The sequence below is a fragment of the Condylura cristata genome, unplaced genomic scaffold (assembly GCF_000260355.1).
Source record: "Condylura cristata isolate star-nosed mole 26May11 unplaced genomic scaffold, ConCri1.0 scaffold00004, whole genome shotgun sequence".
NCBI classification, from domain to species: Eukaryota; Metazoa; Chordata; class Mammalia; order Eulipotyphla; family Talpidae; genus Condylura; species Condylura cristata.
The window spans coordinates 46,168,218-46,193,384 of NW_004567105.1; the positions used below are offsets into that span (position 1 = coordinate 46,168,218).

Here is a 25,167-nt window from a genome sequence, read left to right on the forward strand (position 1 = left end):
TACCCCAGCTCTGTAAATAAATAAATCTTTAAAAAATTGTTTTAAAATTTTTTTAAAAAGACAAAAATGAAATAGAGCAATGAATAAATGTATCATTTCAGATTAAGGTAAATCTCCTCTAGGCTAGAGGAAACATTAACATCCTGGATGTGATTTTTCAGGTAAGAGCTAAAGGTCTAATAGGACTCAACTAGGAAGGGAAAAGAGTCTGCAGTTCTATAAGGAGGCAACAACATCTTTAGTGGCTCTATGAACAGATGAATGGTGGATTTAAGAATTGAAAGAGAAGTAGGTGGGTGGGACAAGGCAGAAATGACAAGATGAATAGTCCCTAACCATGGATAGAAAAATTCTTAAAGTCAAGCACAAATGGTAAAAATGAAAACATTTAGAGCATAAACCAGCTCCCCATTCACCACATCATGTCACCCAGCTTTCCTTTGGAAAACTTTGAGAAGACATTGAGGCTTAAGAAGCCTTGAGAAGATAGTGTACCCCTTTCTGTAAGGCCATTTGATTAACTCATTCATTTCACTGCTTATTTACAAAATACACAGTTCTAATATTCTGTTTATTTTACTGGACAAAGTCATAGTATTACTGGATTTGTGAGATATAGATCTTAGCCCAGGAAGAAGCCAAGATTAGAAAGAGGGTTTCACAAAAGCATTTCTCGAGGACAACAAAGCTGCCTGCAGAAGGTCATTGGACCTTCCATTCACCTCAGAGAACATCTGTAATAGCAATGAAGTGTAGCCTCTTAAAATATTCTACCCGGGCCCTCGCTGTTGGTACAACAAGTAAAAGCACAACACTAAGAAGCTAAAGCCACTTCATCATGAGTTTGATCCCTGCCCTGGAGGTGACCCACATGGCGTGGCAGACATCTCCTGACCCATCCACTGATCCCCTCAGCAGTGTACTTCGTCGATCTGCCTGTTCTGCTCCCCACTCTGTCTCTAGTGAATCCTCTCACTGTGCCTGCACCTCTGGCCTGTACCCCAGTTCTGTATGCATAAAAAAATAAAGTTCTTTAAAAAAAAAATCTATCCTTCAAACCCACCATAATGGCAGTGCTAACCGGCAGCAAGTAACAATGTCTATTGATTCAACCATATTGAAGAACTAAGATTACCATTGACTGTTTCTACCAGTGGACCACCAGATTTCAACTGAAGAAACACCTCTAATTAAAAGGAAACATTATTTTACTCTGTTGAAAAGAAGAATTATTTATTATCTTAGATGCATGACTCTCAGCCAGGTAAGTTCAGAGGCTGGGAGTGAGCATGCTTTTAATGCAGAACTAGTTTGTGCTGCTCATCTGTTTGAACAACAGTCCTAATATAGGGTGTATTCTTCATGTTAAAACAATGTATTATTTTCTCCCAACTGACATATTTTGAAGAGGGTATTGTGGATTCTATACAAAATAACCTCTTGGTTCTATGAAGGTATGCATTTATTACTCATAAGCACCTTTCTCCCTTGTAGGTGCTTTCTAAACAAATGTTTGATGTGTGACCATTTCTAGTCTCCCTCTGGACTTAAGTGGGAAGGACATACACATCATGAGAACTAGATGAAACTATGCTCACTTCTCTCCCAGTCTAATACCATACTTATTGAAAAGAAGCAAATTTTGTGCAATGAAAAACTTAAAAAAGTCAGAATCAAGTCATTCAAGAAGGTTCCAAATTCCCAAGGAAGAGGAATGACCTTGGTAAAAGTAGATGAAATTAAGCATCTAGAACTCTTTTCCTACTTTTTTTTTTCCTTAAGTGTCTGAGAAATAAGTAGGAGCATTAGCACTATTTTCTTTTGTTGCCTTTCCTCTGCAGCTCACAGCATATGAGATGTGGGAATTTATTGCTTCATTCTGCCGCTGTTTGAAATGCTGCATATCTTTAAGATGCATGGTGAATTCATAACTTTTCTCCAAGATTAATGAGGTAATCAAGTCAAGCTCTAAATAAAGCTAGTGAAAGAGAAGAGAGAAGACCATTTCCTAACCCCATTAACATTAGTGAATGCCATTAGTGTTAACCAATGTGCTTAACATTGGTTTACAACATTGTACATGACTTAGGGCTATAGGTAACCACTTCATCAGACATGTTCCCACAACATACCCTATCACCAAAGCATCCATAGTCCTCCACCATAATCCCCTGGACAAAGAGGAGAAACTTTGGCCTTTCAGGTTTCTTGTAGATTTGGCTATGTCTTAAAGCTACTGTTAAGATTAGATGACATTATTATTGACTAGTTTCATGTGTTGGTCTCATTGGATGTCTTTTATCCAGACATGTGCCCAGTATATACTGCATATGGCATCAGGTGTCAGGAATAGTAATGAACCATTATCATAGACCACAAAGATCACTAACAGAGAGTAGATAGCTATTGTTTACCAAAAAAGAGACCCTGAGGACTCTGAGATCCATCTACAGGGAATAACAAAGAAGTTTTGGTGCCTAAAGGATGGAAGTTTTTCCCTTCTGAAGGAGAATATGGAAAGAAAATGTTGTCCTTAGCTGTTGCTGGATTTCCTTTAATTGCTTTCATCTACCTTCCCACTGGCCTCCAGCAGAATTCTCATCCAAGCCTCTGCTACCCCAAATCCCCAACCTGAACCTTTAACGCAAGTTAAGCCTTTCTTACCATAACTCAAAGTATTTGAGAGGCTCATGTCACGTTCTGAATATCAGATAACCTGAGTGCATTAATAATTAGGAAGATTAAATTTCCAATAAGCTTATACTTCATTATATTATAGTTATTTGTACTTAAATAGACTCTGAGTCACATGAATTTCTCAGAAATGAGGCAGAATATTTCTGTTCTCATCGATGTGAATGTTTCTTTGACTTTCACAGGGAAGAACTTTGAACACAACATGGAGTTATCTTCCTACTCTTGCTTACTTCAGGCTATTCACATTCTGCCTTATCTCTTTTTTCCTTCCCACTTCTACCTACTTTCTTTTTCCTGTGTTGTAACTTTAGGGTTATCAAAAAATGTAAGAGTCAGTAAGAATAAAATATGCCAATTTATATAGTCTAACCCAGTGAACACAAGGTCTACATTCCAGGTTCCCTCTCTGTGACATCAGCATCTTCAGTTCTTTCTTGTGTGCTAATTTTAAAGGCATTTTGAATCTGTATTTTTATCCAGTAAGCATTAGCCTGGGTAGTGGGACCAGAATAACTGGGTTTTGAAACTTGACTCTACTACCCAATGACTGGAAAACTGTGCAAATTTGTTAACATTTCCTCTGCCTCCTCTGAAAAATGGGTATAAAAAGAATCCCCTGATAGAGTTGTTGAGCACATTGCTAAGTTAATAGATGACAAGTGCTGAACATATAGTTAGTACTATGTGAATGTGACCTCTTCTTTGTCATTTGGAGAGAAGTGAGCATTCTCACTACGTCAGCAAGTGGGTCATATTCCTTCTGTACCCTGAGCTCTTGCCCACTTGTTACAGCTACTCAGCTTCAAGAAAATCCCTTAGTCAGAGGTTTGTTCAAAGTTGACATAGATTTTTGTTCAATAGCCTTGGAAATCTTCTACTTTAAGAGTATTGTGAAACTAGAATATGAGGCTGTATCTCATTAGCTGGAATTCCCATTTGAATTATAATACTACCACATCCCTGGGTGGGTGTCCAGGATATTGTAATATACTCCCTACTCTATGTGGTGAGTTTTTCAGAGGTCCCATGAGAAGAAGTATAAAGGTCAGCTTTGGAACTGAAAACTTTCAATAGGTGAATATTTTTATGAATATATGAAGTCAAGAAGAAGACGAAGATTTCTAACTCCTCATATTGTTGTCAAAGAGATTTAGCCAGTGAGGGACTGAGTCCTGCTGATTCACATCCTGTGAGATGAACAATAGATTTCAGAAACCCAATGCCCTCAGCTCCTCCCTGTCTATTCTAGGCTTGAATGGTGTTGAATAGCCTCATTCATAATCATCCAAGTGAACCTGGCTTCAGACTGAGGTGAAGTGGTCAATTGTACTTTTTGTTAATTGAGTCATATTTTCAAGTACTCTTAATGCAATGAGAATTTAAAGGACTCCTAAATTAAACCTTCTCTAACCTGAAGAATTGAGAATTTAAGCATGGGTTTCAAACTGGTATCTTATAGTTTGAAAATACCATGTGAATTAGTAGCTACTATATAGAAAATTGGAATGGTGTATATTTAAAGCTGAAGAACTTGGTCTGATGTTTTCAAAATCAGAACATGGCACTACTGTGCCATCATCACCAGTTGTCAGTACTCTGAACTAAATGGAAGCTCCCCCTTCCACTAGCTATGACACCTCTGTTTGCCAAAGGAGAACATGTCTTGCAGGGCTGAGGGACTTCTTCCCTCTGGATTTGCATCTCCTGCTCTGTAGGTCAAGTACAGATGTTCAAACATTAGGTTTGTATAAAGTAGTGTATTCTATTACAATAAAAATACCATTCCTTAACATTTCAGGGTTACTCTTATTAAAAGAGAATATTGTAAATTATGCTATTTTCATTTTTCTCAGTTGTTGGGCCTGAATCACTGACGACTTCAGTGTGACTGTCCACCCCAAAGTGGTGGAGTATTCCGGCAAGTGTGTTCACACTGCATGCCCACATACATTTAACACATTCACATATGACATACACATTTGTGCACTCACACACTTGTGCTGCAAACACACACACACAAACACACATCCTTACATTTACATATTAACTTACACAAAATGCCAGTTGAATGTGCAGATTTATTGAAACCAGAATTGATATCGCTGGCTTTGGAATTTGAAATTGGCCATACTTGTTCAATGGCAGTCATTCCAAAGGGGATGTCAGGACACAGGGGAACAGCCAGGAGCTAGAGATGGGCTTAGAGAGGCAAGAAGGAAGCAGCCAATGTGAAGCTTTATCCCTCTGTCCATTTGCTGTGCAGCCAGAGGGCAGCATGCCAAAGACTGCTGGGTGTACTGGGAAATTGCATTTGTTGTCAGGAAGTCTGAAGCATTTGAGGAAAGGGTGGAGCTCATGTTGGCGTTGCTGGGGGTCTGATCTGAAGGGAGAGGAGCCCATGTGAGTGGTATAGAATCTCTAGTTCAAACTGACTTAACCATAAAGGATGTTCACTGACAGAGGTAACTAAGAAATCCAAGGAATTCTGATGTCAGGTGAGGTTTGATGAAGAGTCTCTTGACTGTCTGTTTTCTGCCCTCTTCACATGGGCTTACTTCTCATGGTATTTTTTTTCCTTTTATAATGAAAAAATGACTAGCTGTCCCCAGATTGGTGCCTAAAACACTGAGAAGAGAAGGCCCCATTATCCAGAATTCCAAACAATTGCTCTGATTCTAATGAACTGGGCTGTAACTCAGGTCTGCTTACCTGCTAGTTGTTTTATACCAATTAGTTTTCCCCTTGAAGTGAGGAATGAGGTCAGCACATGGGTAATGAGGGAGCAAATAATGTATAAAAATGGGGGTTTTCACAACAAGAAGGAAGTGCATGATGGTGACCAGCCCACCATCAGCCAACACTTGGCTGCTAGTAACCTGTGTTCCTTATGCCTTATCAGTATCGCACACTAAGTCCCCACTCCGAGTCTTCGTAGCTTCTGCCTTAGACACAGAGAAATGGATCCATGCCAAAGAATCACCCTCGTATTAGTCTCTCTCTCTTTTTTTAATGAATTCCTAGTTGAAATCTCTCCACAACCCGGTATATTTGCCTCTCTTACTTAAAAAGAGTTTAGTCTTCTAGTTCCAGAGTATTGATTTAACTTTTCTTCCTTTTTTCTTCCTTTTGTGACTTCAGTTTTACAAAGCAGTACTGAACCAAGTGCCAGCATGTCCTGCTGAGACAATCTGAGTGGGGCAGTGATAGCAATCCCAGGCCCCCTTTCCTGGAAGCTCACTGTGAGCCACAAACTGTCCTTACAAATGCTATACCTATGACCTCTTAGGAAGGAGGTAGATTTCTGATTGTTATACAGATGACAAGTCACGGCCTTAGGGGGGTGAAATAATTCTGTGAAGGCCATAGATCATTAAAGCAGACCTGGGAATTTTTTGGCTTGAATAGATTCTGAACAGATTCTCACTACCTCTATATGAGCACCTCCCAGCTGTCCCTGGGTACCCGAGTGGAACTTGGGGGTGAGTTCTCCTGTCTTCTTTTCTCTTGGCTTGAAATTCTCCCCACCCACAGTCATCCTTGCTTTGAATGACTCTGTTCTTCTTCCAAAACCCATGCAATATCTCCAAATACTGATGGCATCTTTCTCAGAAGTGCTGTGCTTACTTTCTGCTCCACCCAGACCTACTTTGTCCAAGTACAGCAACCCTTGTCTCCTCTGATTACATTTCCCATATTTAATACATTTTCCACTCAAAACATACATGTCACAGGTCCCTTTTTATTACAACCCTATTCTCTATTAGCTCATAGGTTCCCCCAAAGCTGCAGGTAATTGCCTTTAATGTTTACTTTCCAACCAGAATCTTGTGGAGGAAGTGTCTTGTTCACTAAATGGAAACTTCAGACTAACACAATGACCTTTGAGGCATTTGTATCTTGGACCACACTTGGTAGGGGCATGAGTCTCTTGCTTGCTCATGAGAGTCTGTGTTTGGATTAGTATTAATGGAAAGGAATGTCTTATATACCAGAAATAGAGTTTTCTATTACGATGAACTTTTTAAGTTTACTCCTTTCCCAGACACGAATCACTTGCTGACTTCATCTTCGTATTTCACCTATCTTCTACATTTATCTTTCCTAGTCTTGATCATAGATCAGGAGACCCTGGTCTGTTTTTGCACATAAAGTTTTATTGGCACACAGCCATGCCTACTTGAAAATGTACTGCTGCTGGCTCCTTTTCCACTGTAGCAGCAGATTTGAGCAGTCACAACTGAGACCTTATGTCTATCAAAGCCTAATCTATCCCTATAAAGAAAAAGTATACTCAACTTGACCTAGGTTAGTAAGCTACATACCTACTCTCCTAACTTGATTTTCCTCAACATGACTAAGAATTAAAAAAAAAAAAAAAGTATGGCCTAATGTTTGAAAAGGAAAAACGCAATCTCACCCTCAGTCCAGTGTTAAGGAAAGCAAGTAGGTGACATTTCTGCAGCCATCCCCTATTCCTGCACCTTTGGCAGCCATTGCTAATCAGTCTCAGCACTCTGTACCACATAACCTCAGATTGTTTCAGAGCAATACCCAGGTAGCCACTATCTATAAATTAGTCAACATCCCTGATCCATCCTTGATCCAGTCGCCATCAAAAATCAGAGTCACACAAGACAAAAATTGCATTTAATAAATAATCCTTGAACTAATTTTGGGTTGCCATGCTGTAGACAGACAGCATCTCTCAATAAATTCATAGCTGAAACTTAATACACTGGCTCAGTTCCTCTAAGCACCAGATGAACTCGTCAACTTGTAATTGGGGTACGAAAGTATACGAAATGTACGAAAAATGGATCCACTCCTCTTAGGAGATTCCTTATACTCTGCAGTGCTCACACCATGAGAGGTACCAGGAACTGAGGCCCGCTGAGGGTACTATCTTGCAGAGTCTGATGTCAGTGTTACTTCAGTGGGGGGCATGATAGGTAGAATCCCTGTGACTGTTCTTGTTTCTCTTTTTCTATGGTTAACACTTGCTGTCTTTTTGCCAAGATCCTGGTATGGAACTCATATCAGGCCAAAGCACAGATGAAGTGTTGCCAAGGGCTGGAGTGGGGGTGTTCTCATCTATATTATCACATGTTCCTTAAACCAGATCATACTCACCCTGTGTTCTGGTTTACTCCAATTTGAGGAAGCACTCTACCCCCTGCCAGATACTCTTTTCAAATATTCATGCATTTACTTGTCCAAAATCATGACATTATTTGTTATAGATAAGAATTAGCTAAAGATAGGTGTCTACTGAGTGCTTGGGGACCTGGCCCAAAGGTCATATCTGCACCATAAAACTGACTGAATGAGGAGGAAGTGGTCAGTAAGTTGCAAATGAGGAGGCAGCATTACTTAGTCATTTCTTTTTTCCTGCAGAAGTGGAGACTGGGGCTGAAAGGAAAGTTAGTATTTTATAAAGGAAATGTGGCACAGCTATTTAAAGGGGCAGTTGGCTGGAGATCCAACTTACAGACTACGAATCATGAGAACCTGTGGGAATGATAACTATTCACGGGAAGGATCTAGAAAAACTGGGAAACTTTGGTTTGAGCCTTGCAGAACTGGCATCTTGACAGTAAAGAATACACTGCTGGAGCAGAGTATCAGCTGGAATCCAGTACATATTTTTCCAAGAGCCATTGTTCATCAAACCTAGAACTTCAGCAGTTGAGCCAGCTTTGGCCATTTAAAAGACATTAAAACATTAAATGTGAACATTTTTAGCACTTGGCACTTGTATCTTTTTACATTGATTTATGGAAAAGGAATAAGTTGTGCCTCCCACATGGCAGTGGTAAGGACTTTTTTAATAATATCTTAAGCTCTGAAATTTATGGGATCCTAATAAAAGTAGTAATGTGATGTTATTGGTATGCTTTGGGTAAAAATAAAAAAGCAATGCACTCCTTCTTGCAACAGATGGAAAAATTTAATAAGTAATACACTTAAGGTCTCATATAACCATATTATGAAAATATAAAGAATAGTATTTGAAATCACATTAATGTAAAGGCAGTTACTATTAATACAATGCATATCCCAGGATACTATTCCCTTAAGCAAGACCAAGTTAAATTTAAATTTCAGTTGGCTGGGCTGTGATGGAATTAAAAGGCCCTTTCTGCAAACCTGAAAGGTCATTTAATTTCTGACACAAGTGAGAGAAGGACTGGAAAACAGTATTGGAATAACCTGGACACTGTGATTCATTCCAGAGCAAGAAAGTCATAGTTTAGCAATGGTTCTACTTTTGTACACGTGTCAGTTTGTCTCAAAGGTGAGAGGCTGTAAAGAACATGCACTGTTTGTGTTACTTCCCAATCCTTTACCCCATTTTTTAGTAACAGATACTCTTTTCATTGAAGGAAATATTCTTTCCATACTTTTTCCAGTAGGTTGCTGCCAAAGACTATACCCCACCTTGCTAGACCTCAGAATGAACCTTGCTACTGGTTGTGATAGTCAGTGCAATACAAACACCCACCTCGTCCATCCAGGCCACAATGCGTATGATAGTCATTTGGCATCCGTTCCACAATCTAACCTAGTGTATCTGGCAGGGAGAGATAATCTCCTTCCACTCAGGCTCTCAGGACCTGAACCTGAAAGTGACTTAGAGGAAAGTTTTATACCATGTTGAGATAGCATACTTAAGAGAAGGAGGAAATCATGCAGAGGAAGTAGTGGAAAGGAAAAGGAGAAAGAAAAAGAAATTCCTTGGCATTCACAAGCCCCATTTGAGGCTCCAGTTAGGTCATTCAAGTCAATAAATTCTGTTGTTCCAGTTAGTTAGAATTATATTTCTCCTCATTTGCAAAGAACTTCAAAAAGTAAAGACATTTACACCCCCTGTGTAGCTGGCATCCCACATGTCTCCCCTGCACTGCTAGACCTTTCTTCCTGCCTGCTTCACCAGCTCTCCCTGAATGCCTGTTCACGCACCAGCACTGTGATGCGCTGAGGAAACCACCGTGAGCAGGACAGGCGTGATGTCTGCCATCTTGGTAAACATGCATGGGTATAATGAGGCCTCTTGCCTCCTTCCTTTATTCCTGTGGAGTTGGGTTCTGAACCAGCTGAATCACCTTTCACCAGGCCTTGTCCTCCTTTGTTGGTGTCCTCATTCACAACTGCTCACATGAACTTCGCTTTTTTTCCTTGACCTACTTTGCTTATGGCCAACTCCACCCAGGACCAAGCACTGAGCTCACTGCTCTACCTTGACTAGAGGCCTTAATATCCAGCTGTCTCTAGTCTCTGAACCTAACATCACTCTTTTAACCTCTTGAAGCCTGTTTTAGTATTGTAATAATGATGTTATTTCATTGTCATGAGTGAAGTTGTATTCAGTAGGATTCAGTATTCAGTGGATGCCGCATAATAAGAAATCAATATGCAGTAACAGAAGTGGTTATCTGATATTTCTAACTAATAAACAGGCTAAAATGTAGAATCACATTGTTCCATCTTTAGCTTTAAAGAAAATTATACTATAAAAAAGGATCCTCTCGATCGAAAAGCCAAAGCTAAGAGTAATTTGTTTTTAACTTTTCAGGATTCTGTTACTTAGCAGATATCTCATGGAAAATAGACTTATCTCTGATTCTGACTCTAAGTAGAATTAAAATGAGCAAAGAAAGACCAGAGTGCATGTGTGTGTGTATACACATGCACACATGTGTGGAATGCACAGGAAGACTAGTATTGTGTATTTCACAAATGGAATGCCTTTGAACTTGTAAAAATGTTCTATCATTTTCAAACTGATTACATTAGATGCATATTTAATGTTTCTCCACTTCAAAACCTGTTCAGCCTGTTTCTCTTTCCTGTCACCATGTTTGAATAATGCCTTATAGCTCATAGTCTCTGAGATAAGTAATCATGTCAGAAATAGGAGCTGCTTCTCCATTTACTTGCTGAGGAAGGATTCCCTCCTGCTTTGTTGAAATTTCCCTGTCACTGTGTTACCTCCTCCTACTCCCCGCTCCCCATTGTACTTGGCATTATGAAATCCTGGTTAATACAAATAACTGCCCAGTGAGGCTGATTTTAAAATCGGATGAGATAGGGGTTACCCTCGTGGTGCAAGGGGCTAAAGTGCAGCACTGTGAAGCTAGCAGCCACCTCAGCATGAGGTCAATCCCCAAACAGGGAGCTGACCCACATGGCACAGCAGACCTCCTGTGTTTCATCTGTTCTCCCCTCAGCAGTGTACTTCATCAGTCTACCTGTTCTGCTCCCTCACTCTGTCTCTGGTGAATCCTCTCACTGCCCCTACACCTCTGGCCTGTACCTCAATTCTGTGTGCATAAATCAATAAACATTTTTAAAAATAAATAAAATAGGATGGGATAATTCTTCTGAATTGCTGAGGCTATTTGGATGGGTGGATGAGTGTGAAGTCCCCAATAATTGATGTACAACTTCTTGTCTAAAGAAAATAAGGATGAGCAAATCTGCAATTTTCTGAGACATAGCTGCATGCCCCTCAATCCAAGCTAAACTTGGAGGCACTTATGTGACCCCAAAGGTTCTTTTGAATGAAGTAGTATGGAACTTACCTAGCCCTTCTATTTTTCATACAAGGTGTTTCAAATATGTTCTACACACCCAGCTACCATGGACATATCCACCTGGATGGATACACAGATACACAATGCTGTTCCTCACCTGCATTCTGTACCTGACTGATTAGTACTATAACCTGAGTAGTCCACAGTACACCCGTTAAACAAAATGATAGTTTGGGTTCTCTTTTAGCTATTCTTGAGCTAACCATTTTCATATTAATTGCTTATCCTTTTTGATTGCTGTTTGTATAATATTGATAATATATTGAGGTCATTTGCTATACTGTCTCCTGATGCTAATAAACCCTCCTACCATCGTATTATAGTATCTATAATCAGGACTATTTATTTGGGTATCAGACATCCAGAGGCCTAGAGTTGACAGGGAAATTCACTTCACACTAATTAAATTTGAGCATTGGTTCAATTTAATACTATCTATATCAATTAAGCACTTGCTAAATATAGGATATTGGTTTAGGCTCTGGAATAGAAAGATTAATCATACATACTGCCGTTGACAAAGCTTCCAGTGTAATGTAAAGTATATTGTTAAATGTGTAAAGTGACAGAGAAGCCACATTAAATCTCTCAATAAATAAGGAAACATCTGATCTCACAGAAGTGGGCATCCCGTAGTCAGGCAGCTCCAGCTTGCACACAGTTTAAAGACTCCAGGCTCCAACTTCACTTTTTTTAGATTTATTTTATTTATTTATGCATACAAGAATTGGGGTGTAGGTTAGAGGTATAGGGGTGAGAGGATCCACCAGACACAGAGTAGGGAGCAGAACAAGCAGATTTACTTAAATGTACTGCTGAGGGGAACAATGGGTGAGACAAGAGAGGTCACATCCCTGGCCAGGGACTGATGCAGCAGTGAGTGGCAATAGCTTGATAGTACTGCGACTTCACCCCTTAGCCACAGGGATGCCCCCAATTTCCCTTATTGGTAATTTACTGGCTTAAATTAAATCCCTGTATGGGCTTCATCTTCCACTTGGAAGCAAGGTGGCTAAAACAATTCTAGGTTAAGTTTCCCAGAATACCCCTTAGATGAACTTTCTCTTAGATCATAACCATCATGACTTGATTGCATGCCCTTTACTGAACCAATCATGTGGCTAGGAAAATGAGATTACCATAATGGGCTTAACCTACTTATTTTGGACAGAATGGGAGTTGGGTTATCACCCCATCATCCCAACAGTGAGACAGACATGAAATTCAAAAATTGTCTCTACACAGGCAATCTGATGTTTATGATAGCTGTGGTTTTTTTTATGTAAATGTAATGTTTGACTTTTATATAGTTCTATAGGGTATACCTTAAGTTAGTTAATTTTTTATCCTCTCTAAAATTATATGGTAATTGGAAATGGCATTCAAAAATGGAATTAATGACTGCCAGTAACCTTATACTTTTTCTGCATTCTTATAGTTAATCAGTTAGCAGTCTTAAATATTCTGTTTTTGAAATGGAAGCAGAACAAATCCACAAGGCAAATGAGTTTAAGTCTTCTGATCTTGCTGTTAGCATAACTTGAAGTAGTAGAAACAGAACTAGTTTCTGAAGGTCCCAAAGCACTCTTGAAAGGGGCTTTAGAAAACTAAGCCACTTAGGAGGACAAATATGTCATGGATAATCCCTACTGCTACTTGCAAGATCTACTTGAATCAGGTTAAATTAAAATTAAGATGGTTCAGACTAGAGATCTTAACCTTCACCTTCTTTCTTAACACACAGTGTCCCCAACTGTATTAGAAATATCTTACATGAAAGCTATGCATTTCCTGGGTCTCAATCATTTTACTCCAGTATTGCTGATGCTTTTCATCCAGCAATTGGCGCAAACCCAATACCAACCTCATGTTTTTCCCGCTTTCTTCCAAGAAAAATGCTTCCAGACCTAAGGAATAGGTTCCAAGCTATATTATTCTTGGCTTTCAATTAGTTTCAAGTCTTAAATTGCACCCAGTTTTTTTTTTTTTTAATGTGAAAAGACTCTCCTTTTGTGAGAGCAACAATAGCTTTTACATTACAATCAACTTGTTGCCATATTTATTGGGTACCTATGATAAGCCAGGTACTGTGCTAAGCAAAGGTCATATAATGGTGAAAAGAGGCACAGGGATTAAAGACACTACTTCAAGCTATCAAGCTATGCCAGCCACTGCAGCATGAGCTGGATCCCCAGCCAAGGAGCTACCCACATATGGTACAGCAGACCTCTCCTGGCTCCCCCACTGCTTCCCTCAGCAGTGTATTTCAGTAGATCTGCCTGTTCTGCTCCCCACTCTGTCTTTGGTGAATCCTGTCACCTCCACACCTCTAGCCTACACCTCAGTTCTTGTTTGCATAAATTTTTTAAAAGTCAAAAAAATAAAGTGATGTATGTTGGAAAGGGAAAAATCAAGCTGCTCTGAGGGAGTATCATCTGTTGGAGGGCTCAAGATTAAAACCAAGGCTTGAAAGATAAATGGGAGCTCATTGGGTGAAATCCTGGGATGGAAATAGTGTTCCGGAATGAAGGAATAGCAAACATAAAGAGCCTGAAGAAAAAGTTAGAATCATGAAGATCAGCATGACTTTCTGAATTGAGACAAAACATGAAAATGAAACAGAAAAATAGATATAATATGAAAGCTTATTCTGAGTGGCAGAACAATCCTTACAATCACATCTCATAATTTCAATTATTTATTCATTTAGCCATCATTTTTCTCATAACAAGTAGAGACTTCAACCCAAGTTGAATGAGGTATTAAAATACAAATTCATACAGTGCCCTGCAATTTCTCTTTGAGCAGTTCTCCTTGTTTTGAAGGATTCTATAGTGAATAAAATGGAACATGCCAGACTTCACATGGAGACTCATTCTCAGTTTTCTCAGCAATTAAAATCCTTAAGTTTTCTTAAATAGAAACTGAATCACACACACATGTATACTTTTCCTAAACTTTGGGGAATGTGGTGAATTAAGTATCAAATAGCTACCCATTTGGCAATGGATACAAACTTAAAGATTGTATGTGAGTTGGAGAGGACTGCTAAGACAGAAAATGACCCAACATCTTTGCATTTAGGATTCTTCCTTTAAAATCTCATAGTTCCAAGTATATGATTTAATTTGCATATTCCCAATGATTAATAATGGTGAGTGTATTTTTATGTACTTGCTAGATGTTTCTGCTTCAAAGAAATGTCTGTTCAAATTCTTTTCCCATTTTTATTTGTCTTTTTCTTATTAAGCTTTAATTTTTGTAAATTCTAAATAGAAATTGCTTATCAGACACAGGATTTGCAAGCCAGTCATTGGCTTGTCTTTTCATTTTCTTGATGGTACTGCTTGAAGCACAAAAGGTTTTTGTTTTGATGAAGTTCAATATGTGTGTTTTCACTTTTGTTACTTGTGCTTTCCATGTGCTTGTCTGAGAAACTACAGTTTTAGCCAGTGTCACAGAAATATACAATTAAGTTTTTTTCTCAGAATTTTATAGATTTAGCTCTTATTTTTAGTTCTTTGGTCTATATAAAGTTAATGATGATATACAGTTTGAGGTTAGGATTAAAATTCTTTCTTTTTAAAAATCTTTAAAGACTTTATTTATTTATGCATACAAGAATTGGAGTACCAGCCAGAGGTGTGAGGGTGTGAAAGGATTCACCAAAGATAGAGTGGGGAACAGGACAGGCAGATTGACTAAAATACACTGCTGAGAGGAGCAGCAAGCAGACCAGGAGAGGTCTGCTGCACCATGTGGGTCACTTTGCTGGCCTGGGATCGAACTCATGGTGCAGAGGCTGCAGATAGCTTCAGTGCTGTGCTTTAACCTGATGTGCCACCAGAGAGGGGCTTCTTTCTTTCTTTCTTTTTCTTTTTTGGTATGTGCTATCCAATAGTCTCTGCATCATTGGTAGAAAATACTTTGCATTTCCATTGAACTGGCACTCTTGTTAAAAAATCAGTTGACCATAAATGTAAGGACTTATCTGTAATCTTGTTTCTTTTTTTTTATTCCAATAAAACTTTATTTGCAAAAGCTCAGCAACACATATTTTTACAGCTCATAACATATGCCCTTTAAGCTAAGTCTCCTGCTGTGGTATAAAAATGACAAAATAATAGATTTTTATTTATCTATTTAAATGTAATCTTTTTTAAAAATATATAATAATTTTTTACATCATTTTGTGCATTTTTCCATCTCAGTTGCAATCCCCTTGGGCTTCCCATCACCAAATCACCCATGTGCCATCACCATAGTCCAGTGCATTTCCCTTCCCCACTGTTTTTGATCCCATTCCCCACTCTACCCACACAAAATATCTCTGGTATATAGCTGTTTATCATTATCATTATTTTCTTGCCTGTTCTGTTATATTCCTGCTATGAGAGTAACCAATCCAGTATTTTTCCTTTTCTTTCTGGCTTATTTCACTAAGCATGATCTTTTCCAGTTTCATCCATGTTGCTGTAAAAGATATGAGTTTCTTTTCTTTTCTTTTCTTTTCTTTTTTTTTTCTTGGTTGTTGAGTAATATTCCATTGTGTATATGTACAACATCTTTTTAATCCAGTCATCCACTTTTGGGCATTTGGACTGTTTCCATGTCTTTCCAATTGTAAATAAATCAGCAATAAACAGGGGGATGCAGCTATCTTTTTGAATCAGTGTTTTTGTGGCTTTTGGGTAGATACCTAGGAGTGGGGTTGCTGGGTAATAGGGAAGCTCCATGTTTAGCAGTTTGAGGAACCTCCAAACAGTTTTCCATAGTGGTTGTACTAGTTTGCATTCCCACCAGAAGTGCAGGGGAGTTCCTTTTTCTCCACATCCTCAGCAACATTTGTTGTTGCTAGTTGTTTTAAGATGTGCCATTCTCAGTGGTGTGAGATGATAGCTCATTGTGGTTTTAATTTGCATCTCCCTTCTTACAAGTGATGTTGAACATTTTTTCATATCCTTGTTGGCCATCTGCATTTCCTCTGTGGGAAAGTGTCTTTTTAGCTCTTCTGTCCGTTTTTTGATGGGGTTGTTTATTTTTGTTGAGTTTCATCACTTTTCTGTATATTTTTTTGATCAATCCTTTATTGCTAGTTTTGTGTGAGAAAATTTTTTCCCAGTCAGTGGGATGACTGGTTTTTGTAATGTCTCTTTTGCTGTACAGAAGTTCTTTAACTTGATGTAGTCCCATCTATTTATCCTTGCTTTCACTATTGTGGCTTTGGGTACTGTATCTTTTAAAGATGTCACCGAAGTGTATGTCATGTAGTGTTTGGCTCATCTTTGCTTCCAGGTATTTTATGGTTTCCATTCTTATGTCTAGGTCTTTAATCCACTTCAAGTTGATTTTTGTGTATGGTGTGAGGTAGTGACCTATTTTCATATTTTTGCATGTAGCTTCCCAGTTTTCCCAGCACCATTTGCTGAACAAATTTTCTTTGTCCCATTGTATCTTCTTTGCTCCTTTGTCAAAGATTAGCTGTCCATAAACCTGTGGGTTTATATCTGGGTTTTCTATGCAAATCCACTGGTCTGTGTGTCTGTTCTTGTTCCAATACCATGCAGTTTTGATTATTATGGCTTTGTAGTATAGCTCGAAGTTTGGGATTGTAATGCCTCCATTCTCTTTCTTCTTAGTCATGAGAGTTTTGGTTATTCAAGGTCTTTTGTTGTACCATATACATCTAATCAATGTTTTTTCTATTTCTATGAAGAATGTCATTGAGATTTTTATTGGGATGGCATTAAATCTGTATATCACTTTTGGTAGGATGGTCATGTTGATGATGTTAATTCTCCTGATCTATGAGAATGGGATGTCTTTCCATTTCATGGTGTGTTCTTGAATTTCTTTTAACAGTGTTTCATAATTTTCTTTGTATAGGTCTTTTACCTCTTTTGTTAGGTTGATTCCCAGGTATTTGATTTTTTTTTTGTTTTAATTGAAAAGATTTTTTAAAATTTCTTTTTCTTTTGATTGGTTGTTTGTGTATAGGAAGGCCTCTGATTTTTGTGTTTTGATTTTATATCCTGCTACCTTGCTAAACTGGTTGATGGTTTTGATTAGTTTCTTTGTGGAATTTTTAGGGTTTTCCATGTAGATTAACATATCATCTACAAATAAGGACAGTTTTACTTCTTATTTCCCTATTTGGATTCCTTAAATGTCTTTTTCCTGTCTTATTGCTCTGACTAGAACTTCCAATGTTATGTTGAAGAGCAGTGATGATAGTGGACACCCTTGTCTTGTTCCTGATCTCAAGGGAAAGGCTTTCAGCTTTTCTCCATTGAGGATAATATTGGCTGTGGGTTTATCATACATGGCTTTTATCATGTTTAGGTATGTTCCTTCTATGGAATCTTGTTTCTTTTATGATAGTGCCACACTGTCTTGATTGCTGTAGCTTTGTAGTAAGTTTTTAACATGCTCCATTGAGAGTAACAAAGTATCCAATTACAGGCAGCTTAAATGATGTAAGACCATTTATTGTTTACATTTCATTAAAGTCTTCTGAAAGTAGGCCATACCCAGGTTGCTTTAAGGTCTAAGCAATATTTTCAAGAGCCCAGGCTTTTACTATTCTCTTTTATACTATCTTTGTTATCAACATGTCCTTTTGTTAGCAAGATGGCTATTGTAGCTCAAAAAACTGTCTCTTCACACAAGCAGGAATCAAGGAAGGTACTGACAAAATTCTTATGTTGTTCCACTGCCTCTAAGAGGGCAGTCAATTTATAACTCTTTAGAAAGTTACACTTTCAGGCCCTCCATGGCAGTGCAGTGGGTTTAAGCACAGCACTATGAAGCTATCCGCATCCATGCAGTAGGAGTTCTATCCCTGGCCAGGGAGATGTCCTGCTCAATGCTCCCCTCAGAAGTGTATTTCAGTCAATATGCCTGTTCTGCTCCTCACTTTGTCTCTGGTGAATCCTCTCACCTCCCATAGCTCTGGCCTGTACCCCAGTTCTTGTATGCACAAATGAAATAAAATCTTAAGGAAAAAAAAAAGTAAGTTTCACTTTATGTCTTATCACCAGAGTGGGGTGTCATACTTTCCTTTAGACCAATAGTAATTCATCTCAGGGGTAAGAAACAGGACCACCCACAAAATCATAGTTTCTCAAAAGAAGCTAAATGGAGAGTTGCCCAACTCTATCCTTTCAAAATACATAAACATACAGAGCAAACAAAAGTGATCTGTCTGTCCACTAGACTAAAATAACGTTTTAAGATGAGAATGTTAATTACAAATTTACTTGGTGCTATCTCTTTCAAAAGTAAAACTTCTGTTTTCTTCCCATTACTGACTTAAGACCAGATCATGTAGTTCATTCTCAAATACTATATAGTATTATCAGAACTATTGGTCCGAAGAATACACAACTATTTTCTCAACTTTATAAAATATCCCTAGGCTTTGAGGCCTGTAGAATGCTGCTTCTGATTTCTTTGACTTTCTTTGGATAATGACATTTACTATTGAGAAAAATATGTCATGACTGTCAACTTCAAATTAATTCTAGGCTAGCCATATATAAGAAATACCACCCCTTTTTTTTGGATGCAAGATTTTGCTTTTATTTTGCTCTCTCTGCTAAGGGCCAAATATTTCAAATTCCTGGCAATGATGCTACCAAATCATTCTGTATTTCTTAGTAATAATGGGGAAAATGATCTATTTTTATAACCTATTGCCCATATTTGTTTGATGGTCAGAATATTCCTGACCTTGAGAGTTTTTACTACTTTGCAAGTCATTGATCTTGGCTGATTTCTGTTTTTCATTTTACTACAGTTATCTACACATGGGTTGTCTGGTTGATCTTTGCAGAGTCAAAATTTTTTATATCTTTTTGGTTTTCATCTACCATTTGTTGTACCAGAGTGAAAAACCATTGAGTTTCAAGTAGCTGCTTTCTTATCTCTCATAAATTCTCTTTTCCTTCTCATTGGTATTCTATTGTTATTTAAATAGGTAAACCAAAGAGTGGACATTTCATTGCACTCAGTTGCTGGTATAATAAATAAATCCAAAGCAATTTATAAACCCTATAAATTTTAGTGTGAAGCCAAATCTAGTAACTTATAAGTACAAAAGAAATTTTTTTTGTCTCTTAATTAAAATAGAAAGGCTGCAAAATAGCAGCAACCCCTTGCAAAATGTTTTTTATCCACTGATCTTCAGCAAATTACGCAGCTTCTCTGTGCCTCAGTGTCTTGATTAATGGCATGGTGCTAGTAATAACTTTCTCTAGTGGGCCTCTGGGGAATATTGTGAGAATCAACTGATGCATATGTGAAATCAACCTTATTTATTTATAAAAGAGAGTGCTATGTAGACCAATTTATTACTATTTTATTTTTGTCATTGTTGATGTGCATTTAAATTAAGTGTAAATGAAAGGTGACAATTTAGGGGTGAGTAGGAGGTAGGTCACAAGATTGATACCATTTCTTCTTTCTCTTCTAAGGGCAGAATGAGTTTGCCAAAATAAATAAATAATAAAAAGAAACAGGATGGATACCTTTGTATTCAATATTATTTCGTGTATAGTATTTTAAGTCCTTGGTGATTCGGAAAAGCCTTCAAATTCAGGAAGGGAGCTCTTGGACTTAACTAGCACTCTGGTCAGGCTTGGGCTGTGGGTGACCAGGGCTTGCTCTTGCTTCAGGAATCCACTGCTTCTACATGTTCTCTTCCATCTCCTACCTGAAGTCAGGATTCAGGCTGCTCCTTGCTCTCTAGACCAAAGGGAAAGAGGCGGGGGGGGAGGGGGGAGCAGGAGAGGAAGGTGGAAAAGCAAAACCACCACCTAGCTTCTGGCATAAGTAGTCTTGAAGCAGAACTTGTCTCCCCACGAGGCTCTCAACTCCTAGACCAGAGCAGTGGGGACAAATGGACCTCCAGAGTGAGGTACTTGCCTCTGCAAGTGGGACATCCCTCCCAGAGGCCACAGAAGGTGATTGCTTTGAATTCCAGTCCCTTTGCCTAACAGTTTCACCCATAATCTGCCCAGTAAAGCTCTGTGATCCCAGGGGAACTTAGAAAGATGTTGAATTCTTCAGCTTAGTTTTTTTTTTTTAAAGATTTATTTATTTATTCATACAGAACTGGGGTACAGGCCAGAGGCTCAGGGGCGGTGAGAGGCTTCACCAGAGACAGAGTGGGGAGCAGAACAGGCAGATTGACGAAGTACACTGCTGAGGGGAGCAGCGGGCGGGTCAGGAGAGGTCTGGCTCGCCATGTGGTCTCCTCCGGGGCAGGCGGCAGGCGGGAATCGAACTCATGCGGAAGTGGCTTCAGATTCTCAGTGCTGTGCTTTAACCCGCTGCGCCACCAGGGAGGGCCTCTTCAGCTTAGTTTTAAGGACCTTCACACAATCCCACTTTGAGCTCTTCCCATCCACTCCTAGGACTCTGCAACTGCTTCCACACTGGACTTCCCTAGCCCAGCGCCCTCTCAAGTATCCCCTCCTATCTTCTCTCACAAGTTCCACAAATGTGGGTCGCTGTTGCCATGGAACCTTAGTTTTTACTCTTCACTCTGCATGGGAGTGCTGTTTATGTTTCCTCCACTCCTGTCATCCAGCTCTCCCCAACTCAGTGTTCAGGTCCCAGCTGCAAAGTCACATCTCCAAGAGACACTCCTCCCTCCTACCCTCCATGCCCTACATTACACTACCGTACCCCTGTGTGGTGGTGTCTCTTCCTTTCCATTACTTGTCCCAACATCTGACATCCCGTGTCATTCTAAGTCTCTCTTAGACAGAGATCATCCCAGCTATCATAGTGCATTCTAGGTTCTTAGCTCCCTGCCTGACATGTAGTACAAACTTAATATGTATTTTTTAGTGAACAAGAATATGTATTTTGGGAATGGATGCAGTTCTTTTTGTGTTCACAGTTGAGGCAAACAGTATATTGATTGTCTGCTATGTGCCAGTTTGTTGTTGTTATTGCCGTGACTGGGGACATGACTGGCTTGTAGGGAGCAAGGTCATAAAACACTTTCCAGGGCATGGGGTGCTTGTGTACAAGAGAGAGAGAGATATTCACGATTCCATTTCTACTTCACCTTTAGGGGTTTCTTGCAGAGCTTGCAGTCTGTGAGCATTCAGTGGACTGAAAGGTATACTATCCTGTCAAATGTGCAATGAGAGACCTTCAGGGAACATACATGCAGAGTGCAGGCCAGTGGAGGCATCAGCACTCCACTGTGGGTTGATGGGGGGAGAGGAATAGTGTTTAATTCACCCTTTCAAGGGAGCCCCAATTTTTAAATGAAAATTTTAAAATAAATGACCAAAATATGAATAATTTTTGATGAATTATTATTCCTCTTTTCTATCAGTATCAGAAAAGGTAGGCGACTATCATGGGAAAGGCCATTCTAGTCCTTTCTCAATTGGCTTTGAGTTTGTTTTGCTTCTCTCTGAGTGAGTGAAAAGTCCTTGTAGTGATTGTTGCATTTCTTCTTTAGTATGCTTTATGGTAGCTATGTCAAGAGGGAAGAATATTTCCCCATAACAAAAGCTATATAAGATGAAAAATAGATTGTAATGCTGAGCTAGAACAGAACACCCAGTCTGTGCACCACTGACATTTGGGAGGGAGAGTTGAGTTCCTTGCTGATGAGTCTGTCCCAGGCAGTGCAGAACATTAAACAATGACCCTAGCCTCTGTCTATTAGATGCCGGTGACCCATCTAGTTTTGACAACCAAAAGTGTCATCAGACATTGCCTAGTGTCTCAAGAGATGGAAGAAGTTTGCAAAATTGCCCTGTTTGTGGGCCATTAAGTTAGGCTTTGTTTTCATACCCTTCAAGCCTTATGCCATATGTTCAGGACTCTCAGAATTTAGCTAAATGTTTTTTTTTCTTTTTTTCAGGTGTGTAGAGAGTAGTTTATAGAAGTCCACAGTCATTAGGTGGACTCTGCCTTATTGACAGAAGAGCAGACCACTGGAAGCTGCTATGTTACCAACTGACTTTCTCTTTCTAGAGATGGAGTTGGTATTTTGTGCTGTATTCCTGGTGTTGTGTTCTCCTTCCTGCTGATTGCTCAGAGGAGAACCTACAAGAGCCTCAGGGATAATGACAATTTCTCTTTTACGTCTGTAGCAGAACTCCCAGATGTATGAGTAATGCTGTCACCTGAAGCATCTTCTTAAGCCTCTGGAGAGAGCTGCAGGAAATTACAGTAGATTGCAGGAAACACTGATGCTAGAGAGGGAAGAAAATCTGCTTCTAAAATTAAAAAAGAAAAGAAAAAGAATTTTGAAGGTAGCTTAATTTAGCTCCCTTTCTACAGGAAATATTAGAGCACCTTTAAGGGTGTGTGGTAGCAGCTGGTTAGTCCCATGTGACTAGTTCACTTTAAGGATAATGCCACATGTGCTGCACATCTGCATTGTCACCCACCATTAGTCCTGGTGGGGAAGAACCTGCATTGCCTTCACTTCAAAATCCCACTCACTCCACCCAAGCTTCAAGCTTCTCTTTCTGTGGGAGAGGAAAGTTAATTGAATAAGAAGCACCAGTGTTTATAGTGATAGGAACAAGATGTCACTTGTCACCTAGCTTTGAGTATATGTGACTCCTCTGAGTTCCTAGGAAAGGTTGTCTGTCTTGGGGAAGATTGAAGCACAAAGAGCTTTTTGGGAATTGGAATGACAGCAGCAGAATTGCAACCTGCAGACAAGTCACTGCCAACTTCTACCTTTAACAAAACAGAAAGGGGTAAGAAAACAGAAAGGGGTAAGAATAGAAAAAATGGAAAACAATTCCTGATATGGATGATAGTGGTAGTTTGTTTTCTCTTTCACCTAATCTTCCCCCAAAGTCATTATGTAGAAGAGCACATTGGTCATTTATATCATCCCCATTTTATAGATGAGGATATTGAGTCTTTGTGGGTATAAGGAGCTCATGCGAGGCACAGGAATTCAAGTCAGGTATCCCAATAAGAGACTTAACTCCTAAGTACCAGGCCTTTCAACAGTGGTTCTTCTAGCGAGCAGGGGTTCCCCAGTGGTCCCTGAGAATTCAAGTCCCTGATCTGACTCCAGAGCCCCTGACTCTGGAGCAAACCTGAGAACTTACATCTCCAGCAAGTTCCCAGATGATGTTGATATTGCTGGTTCAGAGGACAGCACTTTGAGAACCCCTATTTACAATACCACATCTCTTTTCTAGAAAATAATGAAGCACTGACTTTGAACATCTTGAATGAAAATGACTTGGGTTGGCTTTGACCACTGTCCTTAGACCTAAACACAGATAAATGACAGTCATGGTGTTTCTAGAGCATCTCTTCTGAGAGGATGGTATCATGAGACAGAGATAATTGACCTGGTATAGGTTTTATTCTGGTATTCCCTTGGCTGCCCAGCATTTCCGAGAACACAGCCACACTGCATTGCTCAAAAAAAAAAAAAAAAAAAATAATACCACCACTACTCACCCTACTCACTTGTCCTAATAGGCCGTTCTCAAAGTTCAGTACTTTTCCATTAGAGTGATACATTTTTTTTTTTTCAAACTATACTTGGCTCATTTTCTTTTGATTCAGTATGACCTAGGCTATTCCTGTTCTGTGTAAACACTATCACCATCATCTTGGAAATATTGTGGGTATATTAATACTAACATACACAGAGTAGATTTATTGTGAGGAAAGGTTTACACATCTTAGGTCAGGTCTTCTATCTTATTAACTAACTCAACAAAAACTCTCAACTGATTTCATTAATCATAAAAAGAAGTAAAAAGCAGTAAAAGAAACATCATTTAAAAGTTTCCTGATTACAGTAATTTTGAAAACAGTAAATACTTTAGGGACAGATTTTGTATTCTTTTGACTGAATTTCACCTGAATTAAGATTCCAAAGACACATTTGAAACCTGAAATAATACTTGTTGATAGTCTTTTTCTGAATCTTTCTGAGCTACATTATGAGAAAGTCTTTGGTGTCTTCGCATTCTGCCACTTAATAGCGAAGAGACCATCCCAGGTGTGAAACACCAATAAAGAATAGGCAATTGTCCTACAGATGGACTCAGAATAAAACAACCCGAAATTTGCTGCAGGGCTTTTATGATGGGAAATGTGATTGTATTTTATGGACTGAAATCCCCACACATTCTAAAGATAATAGAGACTGGTGGTATGTGGGACTTCTCAGTCTCCCTTTTCCTAATGCCTTAGACAATATCAATTCATTAAGGGAGAACTTAAGCACATATACACATTAATTATCTAGTAACTTTCTGAGTAGTAAAACAGTTTCTTTTAGTTTTGAGTCAAGAATAAACTCAGTGCACATTTGTGTTGGCAGCTGCTGCTAGATATGTTCAGAGTTTGAATTTTCCAGACCCAAACTCAGCTCTTGTGAGCTTCTATTTCCCAGCAAAAAGTAACTGGAAGCTCTTTGCATGTGACCAAATATGTGCCTTATTTTTCTTACTACTGCAGCATTGGAATGAGCACAGTCAAGGGGTGAAATAAACTGCCCCCTGGCTGGCAACAGCAGTAAGGTTGTTATTTTCTCAGGGATCCTCAAGTTAAGAGCAAAGGCAGGTTCCGAAGCTACACACGCACTGTTGCTTTGAAGCTGGTATCTTCCATCACCTGGCTTCAGTACAACCAAGGAAACATCCAGGGCTGTTCCTCTGGGAGTCGGGTCCACTGGGATGCTTCGGAGGATTTTCCCCCGCCCCCTTCCTGCGTCTGTGTCCGCCCAGAGGCATTTATCAGTGCGGACAGAACAAGATGTCAGGCAAAGATTATAGTGTAAAGTAAGGTGCTCTCCGAAGCCGATCGGAGATTCAGGCGTGTGTGTGTGTGTGTGTGTGTGTGTGTGTGTGTGTGTGTG

At 39.2% G+C, this 25,167-nt stretch overlaps 1 protein-coding gene and 1 pseudogene across 2 annotated transcripts in view; one reads left to right on the forward strand and one right to left on the reverse strand.

Moving 5' to 3' along the window:
* FRMD4B (FERM domain containing 4B) overlaps positions 1 to 25,167 on the forward strand; it is a 305,516-nt gene that overhangs the window by 110,947 nt on the left and 169,402 nt on the right. The window lies entirely within an intron of this gene.
* The window catches only part of LOC101627230, a 40,212-nt pseudogene that overhangs the window by 14,548 nt on the left and 497 nt on the right, over positions 1 to 25,167 (reverse strand).